The 24,740-nt window shown below is 39.5% G+C and overlaps 1 protein-coding gene across 4 annotated transcripts in view; it reads right to left on the bottom strand.

Moving 5' to 3' along the window:
- Positions 1–24,740, bottom strand: part of LOC6496604 (broad-complex core protein isoforms 1/2/3/4/5) — a 63,814-nt gene that overhangs the window by 15,006 nt on the left and 24,068 nt on the right. The gene's annotated exons all lie outside the window — the stretch shown is intronic.

The following is a 24,740-nucleotide window of genomic DNA, read 5'->3' as shown; positions in this document are numbered from 1 at the left end:
GGCAAACACCAAAAACAACAACAACAACACTGTACTAACGCATATTAATGAGCTTTGCATGCGAGGCGACTTTTTCCCGCAGCAGTGTGTGTGCGCGTGTGGAAGGTATGTTCATAGCCAATTAACGGAGGCAGCAAAAAATACCAAAAACCTATTGGAAATGAGGTGGAAAGAGAAGCTCAAAGCTCAGCAATAACGGCAGATAATCCAAAGCACTCACTAAACGGTAAAAGAGTAAGGAGAGAACTTGCAATTTTAAATATGACCTCACACACGACCACCCCCCGCCCCCACCCAGGCACACATCATCAAAGTCATAACGGGAAAATGTATGAATGAACGGTAACCGCACTCACTCTGGCCATCCCACTCGCTCTCAATGTGTGCTTAGGGCGCGACTTTTGATATTGAAATAGACCGAATGAATGAATGAGTGAGTGAGTGAGTGAGTGGGGAAGGAGGGGACAGGAGTGCAAAGGAAAAGCAAGAAAACACACAAAAATAACAAAAACAAAAAAAAAAACATAAATTGATAGACCCAGAACGTAAAGAGCCAGAGCAAAGCAAAGTAAATGCTAAATTCCGTGAGCAAAACAGAAACACAAAGTAACAAAAAATAATCATAAAAATACTTAACACACACACACATAGAAGGAGGGAGGGAGGCCAAATAAAAGAAAACGACAATGAAAACAACAAAAAAGTAAAAGTTGAATTTTTCCAAAGAAACTGCAGAGCAAAACAGAGAATTGCGCGAAAAATAATAATAATAAAAATACCAAGGCACGACGAAGGAGGGCGAAGGAGAATTGGGGGAAGGCGGAGGGCAGACACAAAACAAATAACGTGTGGGAGAGTAAGTAGAGTCGGTGAAAAATATATGACAAGAAAAAGGGGGGGCCAAAACAGGACAGAGCGGGAAGGAAGGTGTGACGCAAGTACGCGTCAGACAAACAGACGCAGCAGAAGCAGCGCAGCAGCAGCAGAAATTTTATGGCCCTGTCTACGCGACGACCAGAAAGGGAAGAAGAAAGGCAACAAACCAACAAACCGGCACAAGAAGTATAGAAAACGTCTCAGACGGGGGAAAAAAAGCGAAAGAAAAAGGAAGCGACTTTCAGTCAAAAGCCATGAAAAAAGGGGGGAGTCCTGCCCCCTCCCTCCCTCCCTCCACCCCACTCTCCATGTGAGCCAAGAAGTTGCACAAGTGCCGGCTTACTTACCACATGCCCCACTGGAGCAGCCTAGAGTGGGGCTGGAGCTTATTACAAGTAGAAAATAAAGAAATGCTAAGCAGCTGTTCTCGGACGCCATCTGCCGGCATCTGCTTGGGAGAGGCGTGGGAGAGGTCCTGAAACCAGGTGAAGTAACGGCAAACTTATGGGATAAATGTTTTGCGGGTTTTCGGGGAATGCACTTTCTTCTGGAAGACTCACTCGACAGGAACAGGACAGGAAGTGAGATACCGAAGAATCGAGGCCAAATGCAGCAGCAGATACAGCTGCTGGCAATGAACTGCGGCGATAAGTAATCAGAAAGAGCTTAAGTACCACAAAGCACTGACAGAAATTTAGTTGAGAAAGATACATAAAATATATTAATTGAGTCATTTTAATAAAATATAATAATATTTATTTATATGTATTATATTTTTAAAGCGGCTGATGTATATTTTATATTTATATGTAAATAGCGGCAAAAATATGATAAAACTATTACGAAATCTTTTACAATTACTATTACAATGTGTCAGGTCAAAGGGTCAAGTTTGTGTATTTAAACATAAGAATTGTAGAATTATAAAACTGCTTAGAAATCTGTTATAATTCTTAGAATAAGTCACATATGAAGTAATTATGATTGTTTTGTCATAATTTTGGTTATTTGGTCATATGGTTAACAAAATGTATATTTTAATTGCATTATTTAATTACTAAAAACTATAGTGACGAATGATCCTAACGCAAATGTTTCTAAATAATTAATTCGTGGGTTTCTTGAGTTTCTACTAATATTTCTCTCCTTTTTTTAATAACTTTGTTTTCTCGAGCATTAAATTGAGATATAATTTTACCATTATTGGCGAATGTTTTGCTTTCAGAACTAATTTATTTTTTGTCTTCAATTTTTTCTAATCTAGTTTAAAGATACCAGGGATCAGATCTCAAGAACCTTGACTTTAACCAACATTTTTAGACTTGTTAGATTTTTATTGAAGATATATGTAATTTAGGCAAGAATTCTAAAAACACTCGACTAAAAGAGATCCTAGCCTATTTTATTGTATACAGAGTCTTATAGTCTTATTAAAGACAAAATAACAAATCGGAAGAACTAATATCTGTGTCCAGACACCAGAAACTTTTCCGCTAAATGATTCCACTTCTATTTTCTATTACGCCTTGGCACTCCGCCTTTGAAGCACTCCTCCTGCAAATTACCTGCAAACGGCCTAGCAAAGTGTAGAATTATCCAGATACAAATCGGCAGATACAAAGAGCGGCAAACAATAGGCAGAGCATAATGAGGGGAGCACGGACAGACTGGCGGACAGCGGACAGTGGACAGTCGGACAGAACAGGAAGTGTCGGTCATTTGGTCAGAGACAGAAACAGAAACGGAAAGCCGGCATATTTATTGGATATGCGGCAGTGGCAGGCAGGTGGGGGACACCAGAGCTTGCAGCTGAAATTGAAAACTTATAAAATCGAATCAAACTGAACCTAAAACGAAATTGAACTCGTATTCCCCGGCACTCGGAACAGAGGGCAATAAGCAGGGGCATCTCTGGCCTGTGAGGATGGGGGTATGGATTTCGGATTTGGGATTGCGATTGCGATGGCGATGGATGGCAGCAGATAGGTTCCACCTTCTGACTCACACACACACACACACACTCTGGGGCACTCTGAAGTGTACCCAAAATACAAATACAAATCGTGAGGCTTAATATGCATGGCTGGATAAATTGCTGGCTGCCTGGGCCCGGAGTCGTCGCCAACATTGCTGATTGAAGGCAGTCGTCGTCGTCGTCGTCGTCAGCTCGACATGGGGCGGCGAAAAAGGGGGGTTGCTTGGTTAGTTGGTTGCCTGGCTGGCGTAGGGGCTGAGCCCTGCTGTCCGTTATGGAACAACATGACATGGGGCGGCTTCAGACTCAGACTCAGTTTCAGTTTCAGTCTCAGTCTCGGGCTCAGACGACTCTGGCAGTCAGTCACTCAGCAGCGAGCAGAGTCTGCTTGATTGGACTCGGACGGACCTCGAAACGTGCCGATTCCCAGCTTGGATATGTGCACATTAGGGTGGCCCTTAATAGGTCGTGGGAAGTCCTAAAAGAGCTAACTAGAGTTAAGATTCGACTGTAAAGGGAAGAGCTATAGGGAAGATTTGACTTTTAATTGACTTTTACGACATTTAAGCCTGAAGTATCGAAAAAAAAAGAACTTTTGATAGAATTTTTAAGGATCTGAAAGGTTATAGTTGAGAATAATAGCTCAGAACTTCTCCACTAACAATCTTAAATTCCTTTATACTAAACGCCCGATCTGTTCCTCGTGATATCTTACTCCTACTCTTCTCTTAAACTATCTCAGACCTATCCGTACGATATGCGGCAGCGTCTCTCGTTCGGTTGGACGGGAGGTGGGCTGTAAACCCTTAAAACTTGATTATTATTGTTAGAATGTGCTACAAATCATATTAAAAATGTCATAAATTGTCCCAAGCACACTTCTGTAATATAATATTGTGTAATATTTTTAAATATTAAGGTCCACCCTTTTGCTAAAAAGAATGCTTATATACTTTCGTATGAATGTATGCTTTCTGCAGCCCAGTGCTTTGTTTGTGGCTTCTCTCGGGCAAAGGTTTCGCCAGCCCTTACAGACACAACAAACACACACACACACTCTGGCAGTGAGAATACACGGTTAATTTGGCATTTTTATGGTTTCATGCCTTTTGGCCTGGCCTGGACAGTCTAAACCGAAACAGAAACAGAACTTAATACAGATTATGGCCAGCCAACCCGCACATACCACATTTATATGCTCATCCAGACGCGTTTTGCTTTTTATGTACAAATCAAAAAAAAAAAACTTGAACTCGCCAGAATCCGAGGGAAAAAAAATTACCAAATTTCAATTTCAAAATCCAAAGGCAGAGGCGCTCTCCCTTGGGCAGTTGGGCAGATGGCTCTGCGGATGACTCGACTCCTCCTCCTCCTCCTCCTCCTCATCCTCTCCTCGATATGCAAAAGTTGGAGGAACAAAAAAAAAAGCCACTTGGGACGGATGACGAAAGCCAAGAGGAGAGGCATCCGCACCCGCAGCTCCACACACAAAAATCATCATCATTTATGCAGATTTCAAGGCACTGATAGCGACAGTTTTTTTCTTTTCGGGGGGACTGTATGTGATTTGTCTTCTACTCGTATCTGGGAAGCCAACAGGGAACAGGGAACCCAGATCAGGCCATACAGTTTATACAGTTTGTGTCATAGGGTTTCAAATGGTCAGCGTTTTTTAAATTCAATTAATAATAGTTATATCAAAGAACTAAAAATTAATCGTTTAAAAAATTTAACGTTTATTATACCTTTAGTTTTTAATATTTATTTATTTAATTTAGATGGTAGCCTTAATTTAAAAACTAAGTGTAACAAATAAGAAATGCCATAGTAACTACTAGAGCTTATTATATTTTATATTGGAAGGAATAAGCTTAAAAACTTTAAAAAAAAAAATTTATTAGTAAAAAAAATTACTTTTTCTATTATATTGGTTGATACTGGGTATCGAACTCATGTCTAGCGCCTTAAGAGCACCTAAGAAGCGCCTTAGAAGCTTCCAAGAAGCGCCTTAGATGCGCCTTAGAAGCTCCCTAGAAGCGCCTTAGTAGATCCTTAGGAGCTCCTTAAGAGCACCTTAAACGTGTCTTAGAAGCGCCTTAGACGCGCCTTAGAAGCTCCCTAGAAGCGCCTTAGAAGATCCTTAGAATCTCCTTAAGAGCACCTTAAAAGTGCCTTAGAAGCGCCTTAGGAGCGGGTTAGAAGCTCCCTAGAAGCGCCTTAGATGCGCCTTAGAATCCTGCAAGTCAGCTTATCTTTTTCTCTTAAAGTTTAAATTTCCAAATTCTTTTTCAAATTCCCTTAGCCTTACAGCCATGAAACGCAGTGTACCCATTCAGACTTAGATATGCAAAAAAAATGTAAGAATAAAATATAAATAACTGGACGGTATCAGGGCCAAGCCCCGCCACCGCCCCCACTCCAGCCCCTCTCCCGCTTCCCCTACGCCCTTTGCCAGCCTTTTTGCAATGCAAATTTGTTTGATTTTATTTTTTATTTATTTTTTTTTTTTTATTTTTTTTTAGGACCCAGACCCAAAAGCATGAATAAAACACATAAAGATACAAACACACATACATATATACAAATTTAAAGCTCTTCTGTTTCGTGAAACTTTCTTTCTTTCGGGGGGTTTTTGAAAGTGAATAAAAAATAAAAGTGATTGGAACTTTTTCCCTCCGATTTGCGAGCGATAACAGCCCAAGCCAATGGAATATTTATGCATAAAGTTAATACTACTAGAAAATATCCATCAATATGGGAAGCAAGAGAGATATACAATGTATGAGGGCCAGTGCCGATAACTTTTGTTGCCAACTTGACTTATATTCTTATCGTTTGTAGAGAGTTTCTTTCTCGGGGGCAGCTGCAATCCGAGATCCCAGAAATAACTAACAAAAAAAAAATAAAAATAAAATTGAAAAAAAAAGCGAAAAACTTTGTAGCCGGCATGAGAACCAGAGCCAGCCAACCAAACTAAAAAAAAAAAAACAACAACAAAAAAAAGTATCTAAAGTGGCGAACCCTATAATCGAAATCGATTTCGCAATCCCACAGCAACAACAATAAGATACATTATGTGTTGTTATGTTTGTATGTGTGTGTGTGTGTAGAAGCGACACCTACACCCCCCAACAGTCCCCCGCCACCCTGCCTGCCTGCCAACAAAGACGATTTGCCAAATTTGCTAAAAACTTACAAACTGATGGCCCGGCCATGTCGTGATGGGTATTTTCTGTTGAAATTTCAGTGTCTGAGCAACAGAGTGTGTGTTGTGTGTGTGTGTGTGGTGTTCTGTGGTGTGGCGGGGTGTTTTTGCATGTCTTTGTAAGTAAATTATGTTAATTGTATTCTTCGACTGTCACCGTATCAGTCCCAAAAAAAAAAACACTTCAGTTTCCAGACAAATTTGCAAATAAAAGTAAGGGAGATGGAAATTTCGGGAAAACCGAAATTTTTATACTCTTTAAGGGTTCTATACTCTTTTATGATATTTAAAACAACTAAAATATATATAATATATATATATATATAAAAAATAATAAAATAAAATATCTAAGAAAACAAACTCTTCACTCTAACTAAACAGTTTAAGTTTGAAGTAAAATTAATAAAATTAATAATTAAACAGATTCAAACTTAATCATTAAAGAAACATATATAATCATGTATAAATACATATTTTTCTCATACATTTTCTAACAATTAAGCCAATCTATCTACTATCTTCTAAATACATATGTATTTAGAAGTTTAATTTATACAAAAATTGTATTAAAATTTCGGATTAATAAAAACTCTTTATCCAATTTTCCATTTTTTCCAATTTTCCAAACACTTTTTTTGCTCCACAAGTTCTTAACCCTCCATCTCAAACAAGGCCATATATGGCTTCTTACTTTCAATAATTATTATGATGTACATTTGATAACTTTTTGTGATAAAAAGATACATTTTAAAATCAGATTTAAATCAGTTATTATGTTTAAGTAATTTTAGGTTGAAATATAATTTTGAATAAATTTAAAAAATATTTTTTAAATGTCTTTTATGCATACAATATATGAATGAAAATAATTTTTTTTTTTTGTTTTTTTACAATTTTGCTCATGCAGTAGAGGGTTAACAATTGTATGTTTTTGGGGGGGACTATGTACACTGAAAACACATACACACAACCCTACTACATGTATAGTCATGCACACACATGTACAGACAATCCTGAAGATGTATGCGAATCGAAATGAAACAAATTGAAATTCATTTCGTGTGCGACAAAAAAAAAGGAGAGAGGACCGGGGTAGGGCAGGGCGGGGCGGGCCACTTGGCAAACCGATTCAGTTTCGGTGCCCAAGAGACGTATTTAAAAAAAGATCAAAAAACGCACACCCAACGCCACCTAAATATGCGAACATCCGTTTTCGAAAAAATACTATTCTTTTCTGTCTAGTTTTCTAATCAGAAAATAATGAAAATAAAATCTCACTTCTGGAAGATTTTTTCAATAAACCTCTTTTCTAACAAGCTGAGCGGAAGCATTTTGTGTGAGAAACAAAAGGCTAAAAAAAATCAGGAAAAAAAGTAAAAATAAAAAAAACGTGCGAACCAGAGTTACAAACAAACAAAAACAACAACAACAACAGCCAGAAAATGCCGGCTCAGGTCGGACATGAGCTGAGAAACTTAATTTTTGGCTGACTGACGACCAAGTTGGTGAGACAAGAAACTGGTTTCCAATTGCCGGTAAAAAAAACTAAAAAAAATCTGAAAAAAATGATATAAAAAAAGAAACACCTGGGAGAGGTGAAGGGGGAGAGGGACCAGGGGCCAGCACGCATGACTTCAGCAGCGAACCACAAAAAAAAAAAAAAAAAAGACACTTCGGCGCGCCGTTTTCCCAGCTGTTTGTTGACCTCAAAGCCTCAGAGTCAAAGCCAAAGTTAAAGCCAAAGCGAGAAGACGGGCCAAGTCATGGTTATGTGGCCATAAAAGAGGAGCACAGCAGAGCAGAGCAGGGCCAGCAAGCCGGGTAGCCGGGTAGCCGGGTAGCCAAGTTAATAATAGACAAGCAACTCAACTGAAGCCAAGCCAAGCGACCAGGCCAGGCCAGGCCAGAATCGGGGAGTCGGAATCAGATGCCGGCGGCCCCCGGCAGCAAAATAACCAGAACGATACTGGTTCTTCCAAAGGGGCGAAGAAGCGAAAGAGACGGCTGTCACTCACATGAAAGAGAGGGCCTGCCTCTAATAGTGGTGGCTTAGGGGCCACACGAGGTGTTCTCTGTTCTTAATGATTTAAGTCTACTAAAGTTAACTTTTTGATAGTTATTTATTTAGTTTTCAGTTTTAGTCTTAGTTTTTTAAGAGATTTTATAAACAAAAAATTAATTTTATATATTATCTGTTAGTTAGAATAGGGAGAACTATTATCTATAAACCATAACAAAACATCTAATCTTCTGCCTAGAATTCTTCCAGTTCTTCCAAAAGGGGCAACGCGAGAGAGACGGCTATCACTCGCACGAAAGAAAGGGCCTCTACATTAGAGGCAAGTGAAGCTTACACGAGGTGTTCTTTGGTCTTAATTATTAAAGTTAAAGGAACACTTTTTGCTAGTTATGTATATGTTTAGTTTTTAGTTTAATTTAGTGTTTTTTTTTTTTTAATATTTAAGAAAAATATTTAAATACATAATATAAAGACAGTTTTTTATTAGAATTATAAGGAGTACAAGATGTAGAAGAATTCAAAAGACTTTAATGAGGGACTAGAAAAGATTTTATTTATTTTATTTAAAACTCTTATATTTAAACTTTTTCTATTATTATTATTTTGTGATTATTATTTTATTATTATTATTATTATACTTAATTTTAATTTTTTTTTAAGAATGATTTTTGAGCTCTTATGGCCAAGATAGATTCCCCCAAAAGCATCTCTCTCCCTCCCTCTCCCTACTCTTCAAGTGTTAAGAATTTAACATTCTTGGTCGGAAGCAACTCCCCTGCTCCCCCCGAAAGTGGCTATTTATAGCCACAACAGTATTTGTTGTTTAATTCTATGAGCCACAATTGAGTAATCAAGCGTAAAGTCGGAGTGAATGAACACACAAGAAGAAGAAGAAGGAAAGCCAAGAAAGCGGCCAAGACAGGCGGCCAGAAGGACTTGCCAAAAGAGAAGCAACAGAAGAAGAAGGGAAATCCAGCTAGGAAATGTCAAAAACGAGATGAAAAGCGCAAATGGCAATAAGAAAGTGACGACACAGAGTGGGGCAGGCACAAAAACCTATAAAAGCCAAGACGGCGAGCTGCTGCAACAAACAACAAAAACAACAACAAAAGACAGCACCAGCAGCAGCAACAACAAAATATAAGACAAATCTTCAAGGACGTATGCCAAGGTAAACAGACACACATATGCCGCCAAAGATGGAGTCGGGGGAGAGCAGAAGAAGCACAAAAAATAAGTAAAAGTAGAAGAAGGCAAAGACGGCAAAAGAAAACGCGACCTGTTTGATGGCAGCACTACCACACACACACACACATAAGAGCAGAAAAGGAGATGTGAAAAGCAAGTGTAGGAAAAACTCGTTTCAAAACAGGGTAATGTTAAGGAGGGGGTGGGGGAGCAGCAATCAGGAATAAACTCGAGTAACAAAATGTAGGTAAGTTTTATTCCTTGCCTGCTTCTTCTTCGCCTGCTTCTCACTCACTCAGGAGAGTGGGAGCAAGGGAGGAGACAACATAAAATTTAATCAAAAGGCAAACGTTTGAAAATGTGCCAAAGAAGGAGTAGAAAGGAGGAGAGGACGTGGACGTGCGCGTAATGTGGAGTAAAGTAAAGCCAGTTTGATAACGGGCCATGGCTATCTTTTCTCCTCCTTCTCCTTATGTCTGCAGCCCATCTCTCTCTTTCTCTAGTGTGCACGTGTGCCGTTAAGTGTGACTCTCTATGTGTATGTGTGTGCATATTGTCTAGCCTAGATTTACGGACATAAATTATGCAAGAAATGGAGCAGACAGCGCGAATCGCTGGCAAAGGAGGACACCGAGAAGAAGCACTGCTGGCGAGGAGAAGAAAAAGGAGCCACCGAACAGACAAGGTCAAGGTTGTCTCTATTGCTGTCTCTTTTAACTTAAAGCGTACTATCCTTTATCTTTCAGATACAAATTTTGAAACTTCTAGGACCCGAGCCTCTCTCTCGCAAAACAGGTTCTAATGGATTGTCTTCTACCTGCCGGCTACCTGTTGCAAGTCACCTCTCTTCCACCTGCCCCTAAGAAGATTGTAGAGTCAATGAGCTGGAAAAATCTCGAGTCACCCCTCTAAAGTGATGTAATCCCCAGGGGGGGTCTACATCAAAATAGGACTCATTTTATTAAAAAAAAAAAAAAGAAAAATATTTTTGTAGAGCCTCTCCGAGAAACCACAACATTCTTAATTCTTAATTGTCATGGGAGCGTAGCTCAAAAAAACACACATTCTCTTGCAAAGTCGGGGAGTCACTTCCCGGTCGGATATATTCCAAAAATTCTGTTGTATTTTTTCTTTTTGGTAATTAATTCTACGCACTTGCCCAACAATGTCGCAATGGCCATAATTTCCAGCCGAATCCACGCACCGACTTTTCAAGGTCTAATGAGTTTGTTGCCACCAGAGCTCGGCTCGACTTGGCTTGGCTATAATGGCTGGCCAAAAGCCTGGCCAAAAGAAAAATTATAATCATCATTGAAATAAATGATTAAATTGCCGTCCAAACAGTGCGTTTCATAAACAGATCTTTGATTCAAGAACCCTAATGATTATGACACAACTAATTTTTTAATAACATAATTTCCACAAATTAGATTTAGTGCCAGTTACTACAGAATTCTATTACTTTCAAATCTAATATAAAATATTATTTTTATTTCTATTTCTCAGACTTATAGCGAAGATAATTATTATAATTGTTGAGGTTAGGCCTACACCTGGAAGGCAGCCCATCCGGTTCAACTTGGAGTTCAAGGCCTTTGATAACTTGGCTCTCTCTAGTATTTGGCAAGTTTTTGGCTGTGTTTTTGGCCAGCTTTCTGCGATTTGTGATTAATTAGTGTTAATTACAATGTCGTCCAGGCGAGCGTTTCACAATCTCCCGGCTTACACAATCGCCTTATTCAACGAAAATCGCAAATTGTAAACCGATTACATAAGCCTTTAAATATGAATGAAATTCGGGGAGACTGCGGCGAGATGAGCTCACGAAACGAAAATAATACGAAATATTGAAATATAATATAGGGACCAGGCCAGCCCGGTGGCCGTTCGGGGTGTCATCATTAAGTTTTCTCGGTTTGCCAAGTTCTTTGAACTGAATTGCTTAATGGTTATATGGTTCTTGGCCAGAAATATTTCAAATATTGAGATAGAAATCTATATAGATACTCTCCTAATCCATAAGCCAAAAGAGCATCTTTGTTATTAGCTTTTCGAGATACAATATAAATTGCAATCTGCAGTTGCTCGCACAGACCCCGATGAGAAATAGAATGTGAAGTGCGTGCGGGGCACAAACATACCACCATATTGCCGTGCAACTGTGGCACGGACACATCTGCACTCGATTTCTTAATTGAATTTTAACCGAGGCACGAACGAGGGGTAGCTGCTACTGCCACTGCTACTGCTGCGCTAATAAGTTTATTATAAAATAATAATTACAAACCAAACTGAGACTGAGACCGAGACCGAGAGATGGGGAAATAACGAGAAAGTCGTTGCACGCTGATTAGCTTTGTGGCTGCCGCCGAACGGGAGAGGCTCTTACAGCTTAAGGAGTTTTGTAGTTTTTAGTCATGGACTTAGTCGGATGGATGCTGTATCTGTATCTCATCACAACTGGCTAGGCTATCTGTCGGATGCTGATTAGGCATCAGTGGCAGTGGCAGCAAAGCGAAACCGAAATCAAGCCAAGCACGTACACAAAAGTGTTAATTGCAAGTGTACCAAGAAGCCAGTGGCGGGGTCTGGCAAGGGGGCTACCAGGGGGCTGCTAGGGGTCTCTATGGTGTTGCAAAGATACGTGTGGGGCATGCTACACTACCGCTAAACGATCGTCCAGCTTCAAATTGGAATTGAATTATGAGGATTTCTCAATCTTGTCCGCCAAAGATGATTAGTAATCCCTATTTCCGTCATTAAATCGAAGTTCTTGTCCGCTCAAGAGAGGGAGTTACAAAATAAAGCTCATATCTGGATCTGAAAACAATTATAGACCATTAAGAATTTCCAAAGCATGACCCCTTTGACGTTTTTAGTGCCAAAGGAGATGAACTTTAAGCCAAAGTCATGTCCGCTTAAGAGAGGGAGTAACTAAATTGACTTTTTTGCTCGATATTTGGAGGATTTTAATAACTCATGGCACATTTGAGGTTTTCAGCCCGCTCAAGAGAGGGAGTGACAATTAAAAGTCATATCTGGTATTAAGATCATTTGAAATCACCAACTTATGACCTTAGTGCCAATAATGATGAATTTTGAGAGTGTTCTCCGTATGATGATCGTAAGTCCTGTCCGCTAAGGAGAGGGAGTGACGAAATAAACCTCAAATCTGGGCTCAAGAACATTTCTACATCATTTGAAATGACCAACCCAGATGAGGATTTCAGTTTTCAGTGCCAAAGATGATGAACTTTGAGCCTCATCTCCTTGCCACAGATGCATGATCGTAAGTCCTGTCCGCTCGAGAGAGGGAGCAACGAAATAAACCCCATATCTCGGTCTAAGAACACTTCTATATGTTTTGGAATGTCCGGCACACCCGCCAGTTGAGGCTTCTAGTGGCCATGGTGAACTTTGAGCCGGGTCTCCGGCCATAAATCGATGATCGGCAATTGGATTATGGCGGATGATGACCGGAGAGGTGCCCCCAGGGGCGGTGGGATGGTAGGATGGTAGGAGGGGTAGGGGGCAACAAAAAAGAGAGAGTGCCACACGCAGTCACAAAAACAGAGGCGTCAACGAACCGGTTTGCAAAGGGTCGTCGTCGTCGTCGCCGTCGTGGTCGTGGTCGTCGTCGCGGCGAAGTCGCATACGCGTCAGCAATAATTAATCAATCAATAATTGAGGCAGCCCAGGCACTCACACCACTAAAGAAAACATATATATGTGGGTATATATGTATACTATATAGTACCCATACACTGACAGAAAGACAAATCCAGACGGCGAGTGAGAGAAACGTTCAACTAATGACAGGGCATACAAAATGGCCGACACATAAGCCCATTAAGTCCGAACAAACAGACATCCGGTGACCAGTGGTCGCCACAAGGGAGGGCCACAAGAGGGGGGAACAGGGGAAGAATGGCCTCTTAACCCCTAGGCTACTTACTGGGCTAATACAATCCAGACCCAGATCCAGACACAGACCCAGAAGAATCTCTTCTCCGATCCAATCCTTTCAATAAGTTTCGATTCAAAAAAGAAACCAATCGATCAACTTACTTTCTTCGCTCTCTTTTCGTTTCTTTTCTTTGCGGGAACTTTTGCTTTTCTTTTTTGGCTTTTCTCTTCTCCTTCGGCACTCAAGATTTGTTTTTTTTTTATCCAAAATAAATTTGCATTATTTCGTCATATGTTAGTATAATTCTTCTTCTTCTTTTCCTACTTTTTTCTTAATTCTTCCGCAATTCTTCCGCTTTTTCTGCACTTTTTACTTGCTTTTTCGCGACGTTTCGAAAATTAGGGTTTTTTTTTCGTTTATTTTTTTGTATTATTTTTTGGATGACGAAAAATCGGAAAACGGAACCCACATGTGTCAGGCTGCGAAGACCGTAGAAGGAGACGGACGAAAACGAAAACGGAGGCGAAGAGAAGCAGCAAAACGAAGCGCACAGGTAACACACAGGTGAGGTACACACGTTGCGACTGTGCATAAAAATCGAACTGAACTGAAACCAAAGAAGAGCAAGAAAAAAATTCCAAAACCCAAGTTTTGACGCTGCTGCTGCTGTCGCGCCGCCGCCGCTGCTGCTTCTGCTGCTGCCGTCGTCGGTGCTCCCCGCTCTTGCTCTTGCTCTTGTTGTTGTTGTTTTTTTTTTGTTACCTGTAGACCGCCGCTCTGAAGACCGAAGACTTTCAACGGCGCTCGGCTTGGTTTGGCTTGGTTTCTTTTCTGCTGCCGACGACGACGCCGAAGCCAGCGTAGAAGTCGACGCCGGCGTCGTCGTTATATGGTTAACGCCGCCGGCGAAGCGGTAACAAAAGCAACAACAACAAATCACACAAAAAATAAATCATTTGTTATATGTTAATAATTTTAAAATAAAAAAAAAATTAAATTTATTTTCTATCTTTATAAAAACTATTTATTAACAAATTTAAAACCCAATTTTAAAATCTAAAAAGTAACCTCCCCCATTTTTTTACAGTGCTCTTTTAGCTCAGCTTAGCGTGGTCCGTTCAGCTTGGCTTGAGATACAGGTGCGAGTGAGAGAGCGCGCCATCACCTCGATCCTCTTCTCTTCAATCTGCAAGTGTGTGAGAGTGTGTGTGTGTGTGTCCCTTAGGTAAGAAAAGAAAATGTGTCCAACTTCGGCGAACAGGTAGACCGCCGCCGTCGTCGCCGCTCACATGCCGGTTGCTGCTTACCGCCGGCAGAAGCGACTCAGCGGCGGCGTCGACTTCGTTTTTGCGGCTTAAATGCGCACACAGTGATATACTCACACACACACATAGACACACACAGACAGACACTCAAGCGAGCGAAAAGTCAGGCCATTAGGGTGACTCTCCTCCTCAAAAACCTTATTGCAAATAAATTGACTTCTGGATAATACTGCGATTACCAGACAATGGAAGTGTGGATTTTTCAATCCTTGTTAATAGGATAACACAGGGCACATGGGGAAAAAGGAGAACAAGGACCACGAGAGTTAAAATCAAGTGGGTATTAACACTCAAAGAAAAATAGAGTGTTATATAATATTCATTACTAATACCTATTGGGTTTTAATTTTTACTATCGGAATATATACGATACATCGGAATATTTTCCGGCGAGAAAGTCCGTTTTTGAAGCGACGGAGCACATCTTCTCTCTTCTCTAAAGAGGTTCGGGGTCCCATTTTGATTTAAATGATATATTTCGAAAAAAGGCACAAAGTTGATCAAATCCAACACAATTAGTTAGTGAAAAAAACAAATGTAAGCCGATGTAACAAAAAAAAAAGTTTTTTGGAAAATAACGGATTATGGCAGTGATGAAAATTGACGTTGAAATAAGCTGCGGCGGTATTTTCAGCGGTATTTTTCTTTAAATATTATTAACAAATGTAAAAAAAAACTTAAAAATTAAATCTTAATACCTCTTATGTATAGTTTACCAGATATACTGATTCAATTTTTTTTCAAGGGGCTGATCGAAATAACCTGCGACCCACTGTATATCGAAATAATATATTGGAAATATTATTAGCTTTTGATTTTAATAATAAAAATTAATAGTAATTAATAAATAAATAAATAGTAATTAATAAAGAAGAAGATACATTTTTGATTAACATTTTTACTTTTGCAATCAACTTTAATCTTGAAGAAATAATGAACTGTCAATATTAAATATCAAACAATCGAAATTATCGATGTTTTCAATAAATTTAAATGTGTAAATAGCCAAAGAAAGTATATTATTATACTCTTTAGACTCAAAAAAATAGAGATTGTTCAGATTTTCAAAAATATATTAGTCTAAAATAAGTATTGGTTCAAAGTTTCACAAAATTTGAAAAAATGATCGATGTTGTCAATAGTTTTTAAAAGCATAAAGTAAAATATACTAAATGCATTAAATTGTGCTTATTTCTATATAAAATAATATACTAAAGATAAAACAAAGTTGGTTTTAAAGATTTTGAATACGATTCTGAGTTTCGAATAAGATTTTAAATCCCTATATGCACTAGAATCGTTTAGACTTTAAAAGATTGTTTGGGTTCTATCACCTACTTATAGCACCTACTTGAAGAACAGAACCCTATTCATACCGCCTGAATAGGGTAACCCTAATGGCCGCTGCCCGCATAAGGCAGAGAAGCCTAAGGGAACAACAACAGCGGCCGCTTATGCATATGGAACGGAGAGACACAGATACACACACACACATACTAATACTAGCATAGCAAGAAAGCATACGTCATACAGCGAAATTGTATGTGGAAAAGTACAAGGCGACAACAACAAACAAACAAATAAAAAAAATAAAAATGATAACAAATGGCGATTTTTGCGCGTGAGTAATTTGTTGACTATTGGATATTGAGTGGCGAGTGTTGTGTTGCAAAGTGTAGTGGAGTGGAGGGACTGTCTCTTGAGAGGCTTCTGCTGCAGGTAGGCACTCACACACACGCACACTCACACACACTGGCTCAGATACAGATACAATGGCTGGTAATTATCGGTTTTCGATGCCATATGCCGGTCAGAAGAAGAAATTTTAAACCGAATTTTTGCATAAAAATGGCATTTGGTAACCCTGAAATATCGTACCGTATGTACTAGCCCTTTTTTGGATTTTAGTTTTTTTTTGCATTTTGTTAAATGGTGTTATATTCCACCGAATGTTGCTAACGAGACACAAATTTTAACCTGCTGTGTGGATCGTTGTTTCGAAACCTGCAACAAGTAGGCATGAGTTCTGTATCTGTATCTGTATCTGTATCTGTATCTGACTCAGAGACTGTCCATTCGACTGACTGACTGACTGTTTGGCATCATGCACACTAACTCAATTAGCACATCGTGTAAACGTGATGTGGGAACAGCGAGCGGCGCCTGCCCCCTGCCCACTGCCCCCTGTCACTGCCTTCTGGGACCTTGCCACAGTTTAGTTGTGGCACCACAAAAACAGAACACACAAGTACACATGTTCGGGAGCCAAATGCAATCGGTGGTAGGTTCCTGGAAAACGCCAAACTGATCATGCAAACAACAAATACAAAGGCGACTTTGGAAGCAAGGGTTTGGTTTTTTTTTTTTGGGCGATTCGAGATGACACGCCCATGGAGCACAGAGCACAGAGCCGAGCAGGCCAAGTGAATGCCTTTGGAAGTAGTCCACAGTCCACTCCGTTCAACAGGTAACTCTCAGATACACCTATATATTGTATATACATTTGCGAGATAAGTTTGTATATCAGTTTGTGTTTTTTTTTTGGGAGTGTATGGCTGTCCAGTTGCTTTCGTTTTTATTTTTATATTTTTTTTTTTTGGAAGGTCTGCTATTTTTATTTTTGACACGGAATTGGAGTTTCATCAATAATGTTTTTGGGGGGTAATAGTTATACACTTTTTTTTAAAAAAAGATTAACTAATAATATAGAAGATTTTGTGTCCAGATTTGAAGACTAGAATCTTCTGTATCTGTAGCTCTTTTTTGAAGACTATGTCTTGAGAAGTTCTTCTCTTTATTTCCCTTTAGAAGAGTATCCCTTATTCGATCTCCTCACTTTCGATCAAAAACATATATATTTTTTTTAGCAAAGCATTTTTGCGCATTTATCGAAAATATTTGCTCTGGCTCAGCAGCCCCAGCCACCTCATATTGGATTCAGTTTTTGGCCATCGATGAGTGAAACTTACAGTTTTTACTTTTTGTTTTTTTTTTTTTTTTGGAATAATTCGCTGGGCACTTTACATTGTCACGACTGGTGAGGTGCTTACCTGCAAAGAGAAAGATAGAATTGGGGTCATTAGTAAAAGGTTTTTGTTTTGTTTTTTTCCAAGTCTCTCCTCTGGGGCTTACGAAATGCTTATGGCTAATTAGTGCAAACGTTTATAGGTCTTGAATGGGTTTACGTGGCCTGGGGACTGAGATACTGGTCCCTGGCTCTGAGATAGCTCACAAGATTGCAGAAAAAGGATAAACCTTCCAAGTCACAACACAAGTTTAGCCTAAAGGTCGGTCTCTTTTCTTTCTTTCGCAAATAATAAACAACAAAATGAAACTTCAGAGAAACTAATTTTGAGTAAGAATCTCATCTCAAAAGCCTGAAAAGCAATTTTTAATTACAGAAGAGAGCTGAAATTTATGTGGAAACTGTGAAAGAAAAGTGGAAAACCCAAGGAAACGGAATGCCATACCAAGCCAGGACTCTACATCCCTGGTGAGATGAAAAAAAAGAATCTCGGCAAAGGAAATCGACATGCAGATTAAAAGGAAGTTGCACAAACCAAATGGACAGGCCAAAAAGGGCGTTGCAAGGATAACAAGGAGGTGGCAGGACGAGTGAGGGGGATGTTGCGTAGAAAGCAAGCAGAGTCAGAAAAAAATTCGATTATCTGCGAGAGGAAAACTGTAATTAAATCTATGGGGTTTTCCACACAGGACGCCAAAGAAAATGTGAGAATGCTGCCAGGAGGAGGAGGAGGAGGAGCAAAGGAGCAAAAGGACTAAGGCGGGGCTGCCACCTCCTGGCACTGGCAGTAAAAAAATGCAACGAAATCACGTAAAGCAAACTAATACCGCAACAAGGCGTGCAGATTGCACTGGAAGAACAAGAAGGAATTCCAGGAGGGGCCTCCGCCCAGCTGGGCCTGCGCAGGATACAGTGTCTGGTGCTTGGACTACGACTTTGGATTGGGTTTGGCTCCGGGTCCGGGTCCGCGTCTAGGTCCAGGTCCACGTCTGAGTCCGGGGTAGTGGTCTTTAGTGGCAGGGATTAACAGCGGAGCCAAATGGCATGAGCTTAGGCTCTCGGACAGCCATTGAAACCATGATGATGGCACTGCCAGCCAGCCACACACAGGCACACATCTGTGCAAACACACACACCCACAGGGCAAAGAAGAGGCTTCATTAGCATAGAAGATAGGGGGGACAGCCCCGCCCGGGCGAGAAAAGAACTGGGAAAGCGAAAAAAAGCGGCGGAAATGCGGCAGTTCCAGGATACACGACTGAGAGATACCCTTTAATCTGTGGCATAAAAATGGCAGTATTGGAGATCTTAAAGTAAAGATAATGGTGTGAAAAGTTTGGTAAATAGATCTAGAAGTTAAGCCTTTCATCCAACCTGTTAGGTCTATATTTAAAAGACTTCCCTCTTAAAAGTGAATAACAAGCCTTTATATATGTTAAAAGGTATGGAAATAGACTTTAAAACTTCAATTAGATTGCCTTCTTTGGCTTTCAATTCTTCATTTATAAGCCAGAACCCTTAGCCAACAAATATTGATAAAATATCGATATGTTCTCACAGTTCCCACTCAAAAGGCATAAAATTATAGGAAAATTATAGGAATTATAGCAAATTATTATTATACATTATAAATTATTGGAATATACTTTAATCTTAGGCTAAAAAAATCTCCATTTGTAATACAGAATCGATCGATTAATATCGATTAATTTACCGATAGTTCCCCACACTTCCCACTTATAAGTCAATATTTATGTTAAAATGGAAACAGGAACTTTAAGGAACTTTAAAGCCCTTATAGATAGACATCTTTGACTAAAAATATCCAGAATCTCCAGTCAGAATCCCTAATCGATGAATATCTATAAAATAATGATTAATTTATCGATAAATTCTTACACTTTCCAATGAAAAGCCATTATTTATGTTAAAAGTTAAAGGAATATGCTTTAAATGCCCCTATAGATGAGATATCTTTGGTAAAAAATTGTCCAATTCAATATCGGATATCGATAGTCATTTAATATCGATAATATATCGCTTAGTTTACCGCTAAACCCTCTCACTAACCACTCCTTTAAAGTACTGGTTATACCCTAATCTGTGGCTTTAAAATATTGACAGGGTATGGGAGATAGTTGAAAAAAACAAAGCCAAGTCGAAGTAGAGCGACGTGGCATGTGCGGCTTATGTACCCCGTACACTACACCCCCTACAACCCACCAGCACCACCACCCTCTTCACCTTCATATCCCCCCTTCCCAACAGCCACCACCTCGCTACAGTTGCGGCAAATGAACAAACGCCAAGAAGAATGCACCTCACGCTCCTGTTGCCTTCTAGTCCTGATGCTGGCGCATACAGAAATACAAAAAAAAGAAAGGATATTGCGGATAGAGAAAAAAATAGGGGAGGAAGCGCCAGGAAACGGAGAAAGAGGCAGGAGGGAGTCAGTCAGGGAGCCGGCACAGAGTATCCTCTGGGGGAGGCAAGATGCCACTAACTCAAACTCGCAACTTCAGGCACCAAAAACGGCAGAAAAAGCCACCTGAGCAACCTGCAACAACTTGCAGAGGCACTGAGAGAAAAGTTACTCAATTTCTTAAATATTTTTATTAAAATTATATTGATTTCTTGAAGCAGGTCCTTTGAACTCTTATCTTTTTAGTTGTTCTAATGTGGCACCTTTAAGGACCAAGATTCTTAATTTAAAAGAGAACTATGTAATTTTCGATATTTATCGATAATTATTTCATGATTATCGAGATAGTTATAATCAGATTTATAACCAAAATGGACCTCTTTCCTTTGCACTTTAAATGACAAGTGTGGTTGGATGGAAGTACAAAGCACACACCACCGACCAGAAGAAAGAGGAGTGGAGTTCTGGGAGGACCAGGACAGAAGCTCTGAAGGACCCGGACGGAGGATTGGTTTGGGAGTTCAGGCAGGACGAGCAGTTTGACTGCCGGAAATGAACATTGCAGTTGGGTTATGGTTCTGTTTCTGTTTCTATTTCTGTTTTGTGTTTCAGTTTCAGACCAGGATCTGGTATCCAAGAGCTAGTCCAACTACTGGGAGCTGCTGGGAATCCTGGGCGGTTTCTATGGGACGACAGGACTGACTACGACGTCGGAGCTGAGAGCACAAAAGAAATTAATTTCATTTTTTTTTCGCCCGCTCTATTTTGCCTTTCCTTTATTCTTCCCATTTCCATTGCTTTTTCTTTTCCCTTTTTTTTGTCTTTGTTGCTTTGGCAATGTTTTGTTTTACCCTCAAGTTTGGTGCAACAAAAATTGCAAAGGAAAAATTTCTGCTAAACCAAACATTGATTGTCAGTTGGTGTGTGCGTGTGTTTGTAAGAGTGTACAAGAAGTGCACTGTAAGAAATGGAAATTTCTTTGAAAGTGAGAAACAGGTTAGGGACTTGTTCAAATAAAGGATATAACATAGTAGATTAGGCGACAAAATGGTATTGGACTCTCTAGAAGGCACGTCTTGTCACGGTCGCCATAAACTTAGCTTACTTCATTAATTCACGGTAAAAAGGGTACACATTTTGTAGAATATATTATGAGATTAAGGACTCTTTGAAATAAAGCTTGTTTGGTAATGGAAGTAATTGAATAATTGGTCTTTCACTCTATAAAGTGGACACTTCGAGTCACGGTCGCCACAAACTTGGCTTATGTCATAGATCCACGGTTAAGAAGGCAAAACCTTTTGTAGAAAAGAGTGCTAGCTTAAGAATTCATTAGATAAGAGAGAAATAAATGTATGGTAATGTAAGTAATTGAATAATTAATGTATTCAAAAGATGGGTGGTTTGTGTCACGGTCGCCATAATTTTCGCTTAAGCCACAAAAACCATAAACCGCTTAAAAAAGAGAATTTATGTATAAATCAATTATGATTTTGTGCTTAAGGAGTCATTTAAATAGAGCATGTAACACCAAATATTGATTGAATATCAAGTACTACGTCCCTATAGATCAAGTATCGTGTCACGGTCGCCATATTGTACACTTACTTCATAAATTTACGGATAAAAAGGATAAAAAACTTATGAATAAATGCTCTTGTGCTTAAAAATTTGTTAAAACGAAGCACTTAAGACCCATAATTTATTGATTAAATAGTACTTAACCCTATAGATGAAGTCGCGTGTCACGGTCGCCACAAATTTCACTTAATCTATAAATTAAAGCTGAAGAAGAGTTAAACGTAAGTATAAACGATCTTATGCTTAAGGATATGGTTAAAAAAAGCAGATACAATAAACTATTGATTGAATAAATAGTATCTGACCCTGTAGACAAATCCTAGAGTCACGGTCGCCAAAAATTCCACCTCAAAATAACATATAATTTAACCAACTTCACTAATAAGAATGAATAACAAGTAACCCCAAGAATTATCCTCCAAAAGTGTCGCTGTGTACTAAGGACGTGGAATTGAAAGTGGCCCAGCTGCCTCGTGTGCTGATGATGCTGATGGCATTCCCCAGCCAAGGTCCAGAGCGGGAAAATTGCACTTTGCATGTTGCTTCCCAATGTTTCCCAACGAGTAGTATCTGCTGGTTGGAACGGCTAACAAAAAAAAGCGCCGAAGGAGCAGCCGGAGAAGGCTGCGGCGCGGAAGTAAATGAAGATTCGCTTGGGTTATAAACTGTCTCCACATCCAGAGGGGCACATGGAGGCGATGTGGGGAGGCAGGCAGCATTTGAGTTACGGAAATGAAATGTCAAGAGGAGGAGCAGGATGAGGAGCAGGAGCAGACAGAGAAGAAGAATGAACATGGAGGGAAAAAAGAAATGAAGCCTGGAGAATTGTGTCCCTTATGGGACTAGGATCCGATGTTTGTGAATGATGTTAGCTTAAATGCCAGAGTCCAGGGTCCATAGACCAGGGACCAGCATAGGCATCTTTCCTCTCCCTCTTTCTTTCTTTGCTCTCTATGGTGTGGGGGGGTGGTCCGTTTCCGTGGTGGACTTTTGGCTGCGTGAACTTCCGGCTACGTGCTTGGGCTTTCCACACACACACACACACACACATTACATCTGTATTTTGCAGGTGTCCATATGTGCATCTTTCTTTCCTCTTTTCTTTTTCACCTCTATTTTTTGCAATTTACTAACTACTTTTACGCGCTCAGCTCTCTTGGCCAAAACCGCAGAGTTGGCCCCCTCCCCTCTCCCCGCTCTCCACTTTATTCCGTTAGTTTAGTTTACAAAACTACAACAGCAAAAAACACAGGGAAAGAAAGCTTGATGCCCGAGCTGCCTTGCATTTTAATTAAAAATTCTTCAAAATTCGCTTTGTGCTTGCTTCGTGAATTTCCTCCAGTCTCTCCTCTCTTTCTCTCATTCCTCTTCTGCTGCTTCATTTCGTTTTTGGATCTGTCTGTATTTTTTTTTTTGGCCGCAGTTACTGCTACTGCTTCTGCCAACCAACCAATAATAATACTCTTGTTGTTTGCCATTTTGCTGCTTCAGCTGCATGCCACCCAAAAGTAGACCACATATTTTTAATTTGACTGCAGAGCAAGGATAAATGAGGAAATGTTGCGGTGGACCTGGCAAAAAAAAAATACCTCTACCTGTGCATATCAAAAACGCTTTGGAAACAACAAAAAAATGGAAAGTTTGTCATAATAAGGTTTCTTTTCCTTTTTCCGTAATTATTTTACATTCTTTTCCTAAACGAGTTTAATTTAATTATATTCCTTTGATATTCTTTGCAGGGATTTGCGAGGTAATTGAATTTTTCAAAATTTGTAGGCTTTAACTTTTTAGACTTCTTAGACAAGATTGAACAGAATTTGTATCAAAACATTTTAGAACATGAACATGAGTGAACATTATTTCTCAAAATATGAAACATTGAAATAAGTGAAATGAAATCTAATAAACTTTTCAGACTTAAAACTACATTATTGAACACGATTTGTATTAGAACATTTTAAAATTAAAGCGATATAATTGAACAGGTTTTTTCAAAATAAAAAATCAGTCTAATAAGTCAAATGAGATATAAAAAATACTTTTTAAACTTAAATCTACATGATTAATCATGACTTTTATTAGAACTTTTTACAGTTTTAAATTTTTTAAATCGACATGATTAGACATGATTTGTTTCATAATTTTGTGACACAAATGGACATGATTAGACATGATTTGTCAAAATACTAACGGGACTCATTTCTAAAAAGTTTATTAGAACCAAAAGTACATGATTGAACATGATTTGAATTTAGAAATTTCAAGTTCTTAACTAAGCTAGCTCTTATATTCTATAAATCATAATCCTTAATAGAATGCATATATGCACTTACTAACACCTCAACATATAGGACATGTCGGTCTTTATACAAAATACTTTCAGCTTTAAGAACATCCTCTCTCTTTCCTCTTCTTAAACCTGCAGTGAAAGATGTGCGAAAAAAATTGGCATAGGTGAAAAGCAAGAAGACGACGGACAGGACAGAAAAGTACAAAAAATAAAAGCGCCAGCTGTCGCCAGTCGCCGTCTACCGGCTTTTCAAGGAGTTGGTTGAGCTGTTTGGAGGGGGGTGGGGCATTATCAAAATACATAATAAAAAGGGGGAGAGAGCGAGAAGCAGACAACGGGGGGAAAACATATGAGAACAGCGAGCACGAGGTGCTCAGACCAGAAGTAGAAGCAGAAGAAAAAGTAGAAGAAGTAGCAGCTCAGCTGACTGACGAAAATAGTACACGGCGGCGGCGATAGAAAGCAAAGCAAAGAGTCGAATTTTCGCGCGTGTGTGTGTGAGAGAGTGTGTAAGCAGAAGGGGGGAGGCAGATGGAGATGGAGATGGGGATACGGATACGGATGGGGATAGAAAGAAACAGAAATCAGCCGCTTGAAGCGGCCGGCATTTTTATTATTATTTTATGTTATGTTATGTGGCCTTGGTTCTTGGCTCTTTTACTTTTTTCGCAGCTTTTTGCCTTTCACGCTTTACTTTTATTTACATTGTGCGCAATGTTGACGTCGACGTCGACGCTGAAGCTGGCAGAGATGCTACGGCATCGCATTTTATTACTCGGTCGCTCGGTCACATGAGGAGTTTTCTCCGCTGCCGGCATCTGACTTTGTCTTCTACTTTTCCTTCTTCTTTTCTTCTTTTTTCCCCCTTATGCTGTGCTGCTTTCCCATCTGGCGGCCGTGAATGTGTGTTTTGATTCTTTGATTTT

This window comes from Drosophila ananassae, chromosome 3L (assembly GCF_017639315.1).
Source record: "Drosophila ananassae strain 14024-0371.13 chromosome 3L, ASM1763931v2, whole genome shotgun sequence".
NCBI classification, from domain to species: Eukaryota; Metazoa; Arthropoda; class Insecta; order Diptera; family Drosophilidae; genus Drosophila; species Drosophila ananassae.
Note: the sequence above shows the minus strand (reverse complement) of the source record. Positions and strands in the feature narration are given on the sequence as shown.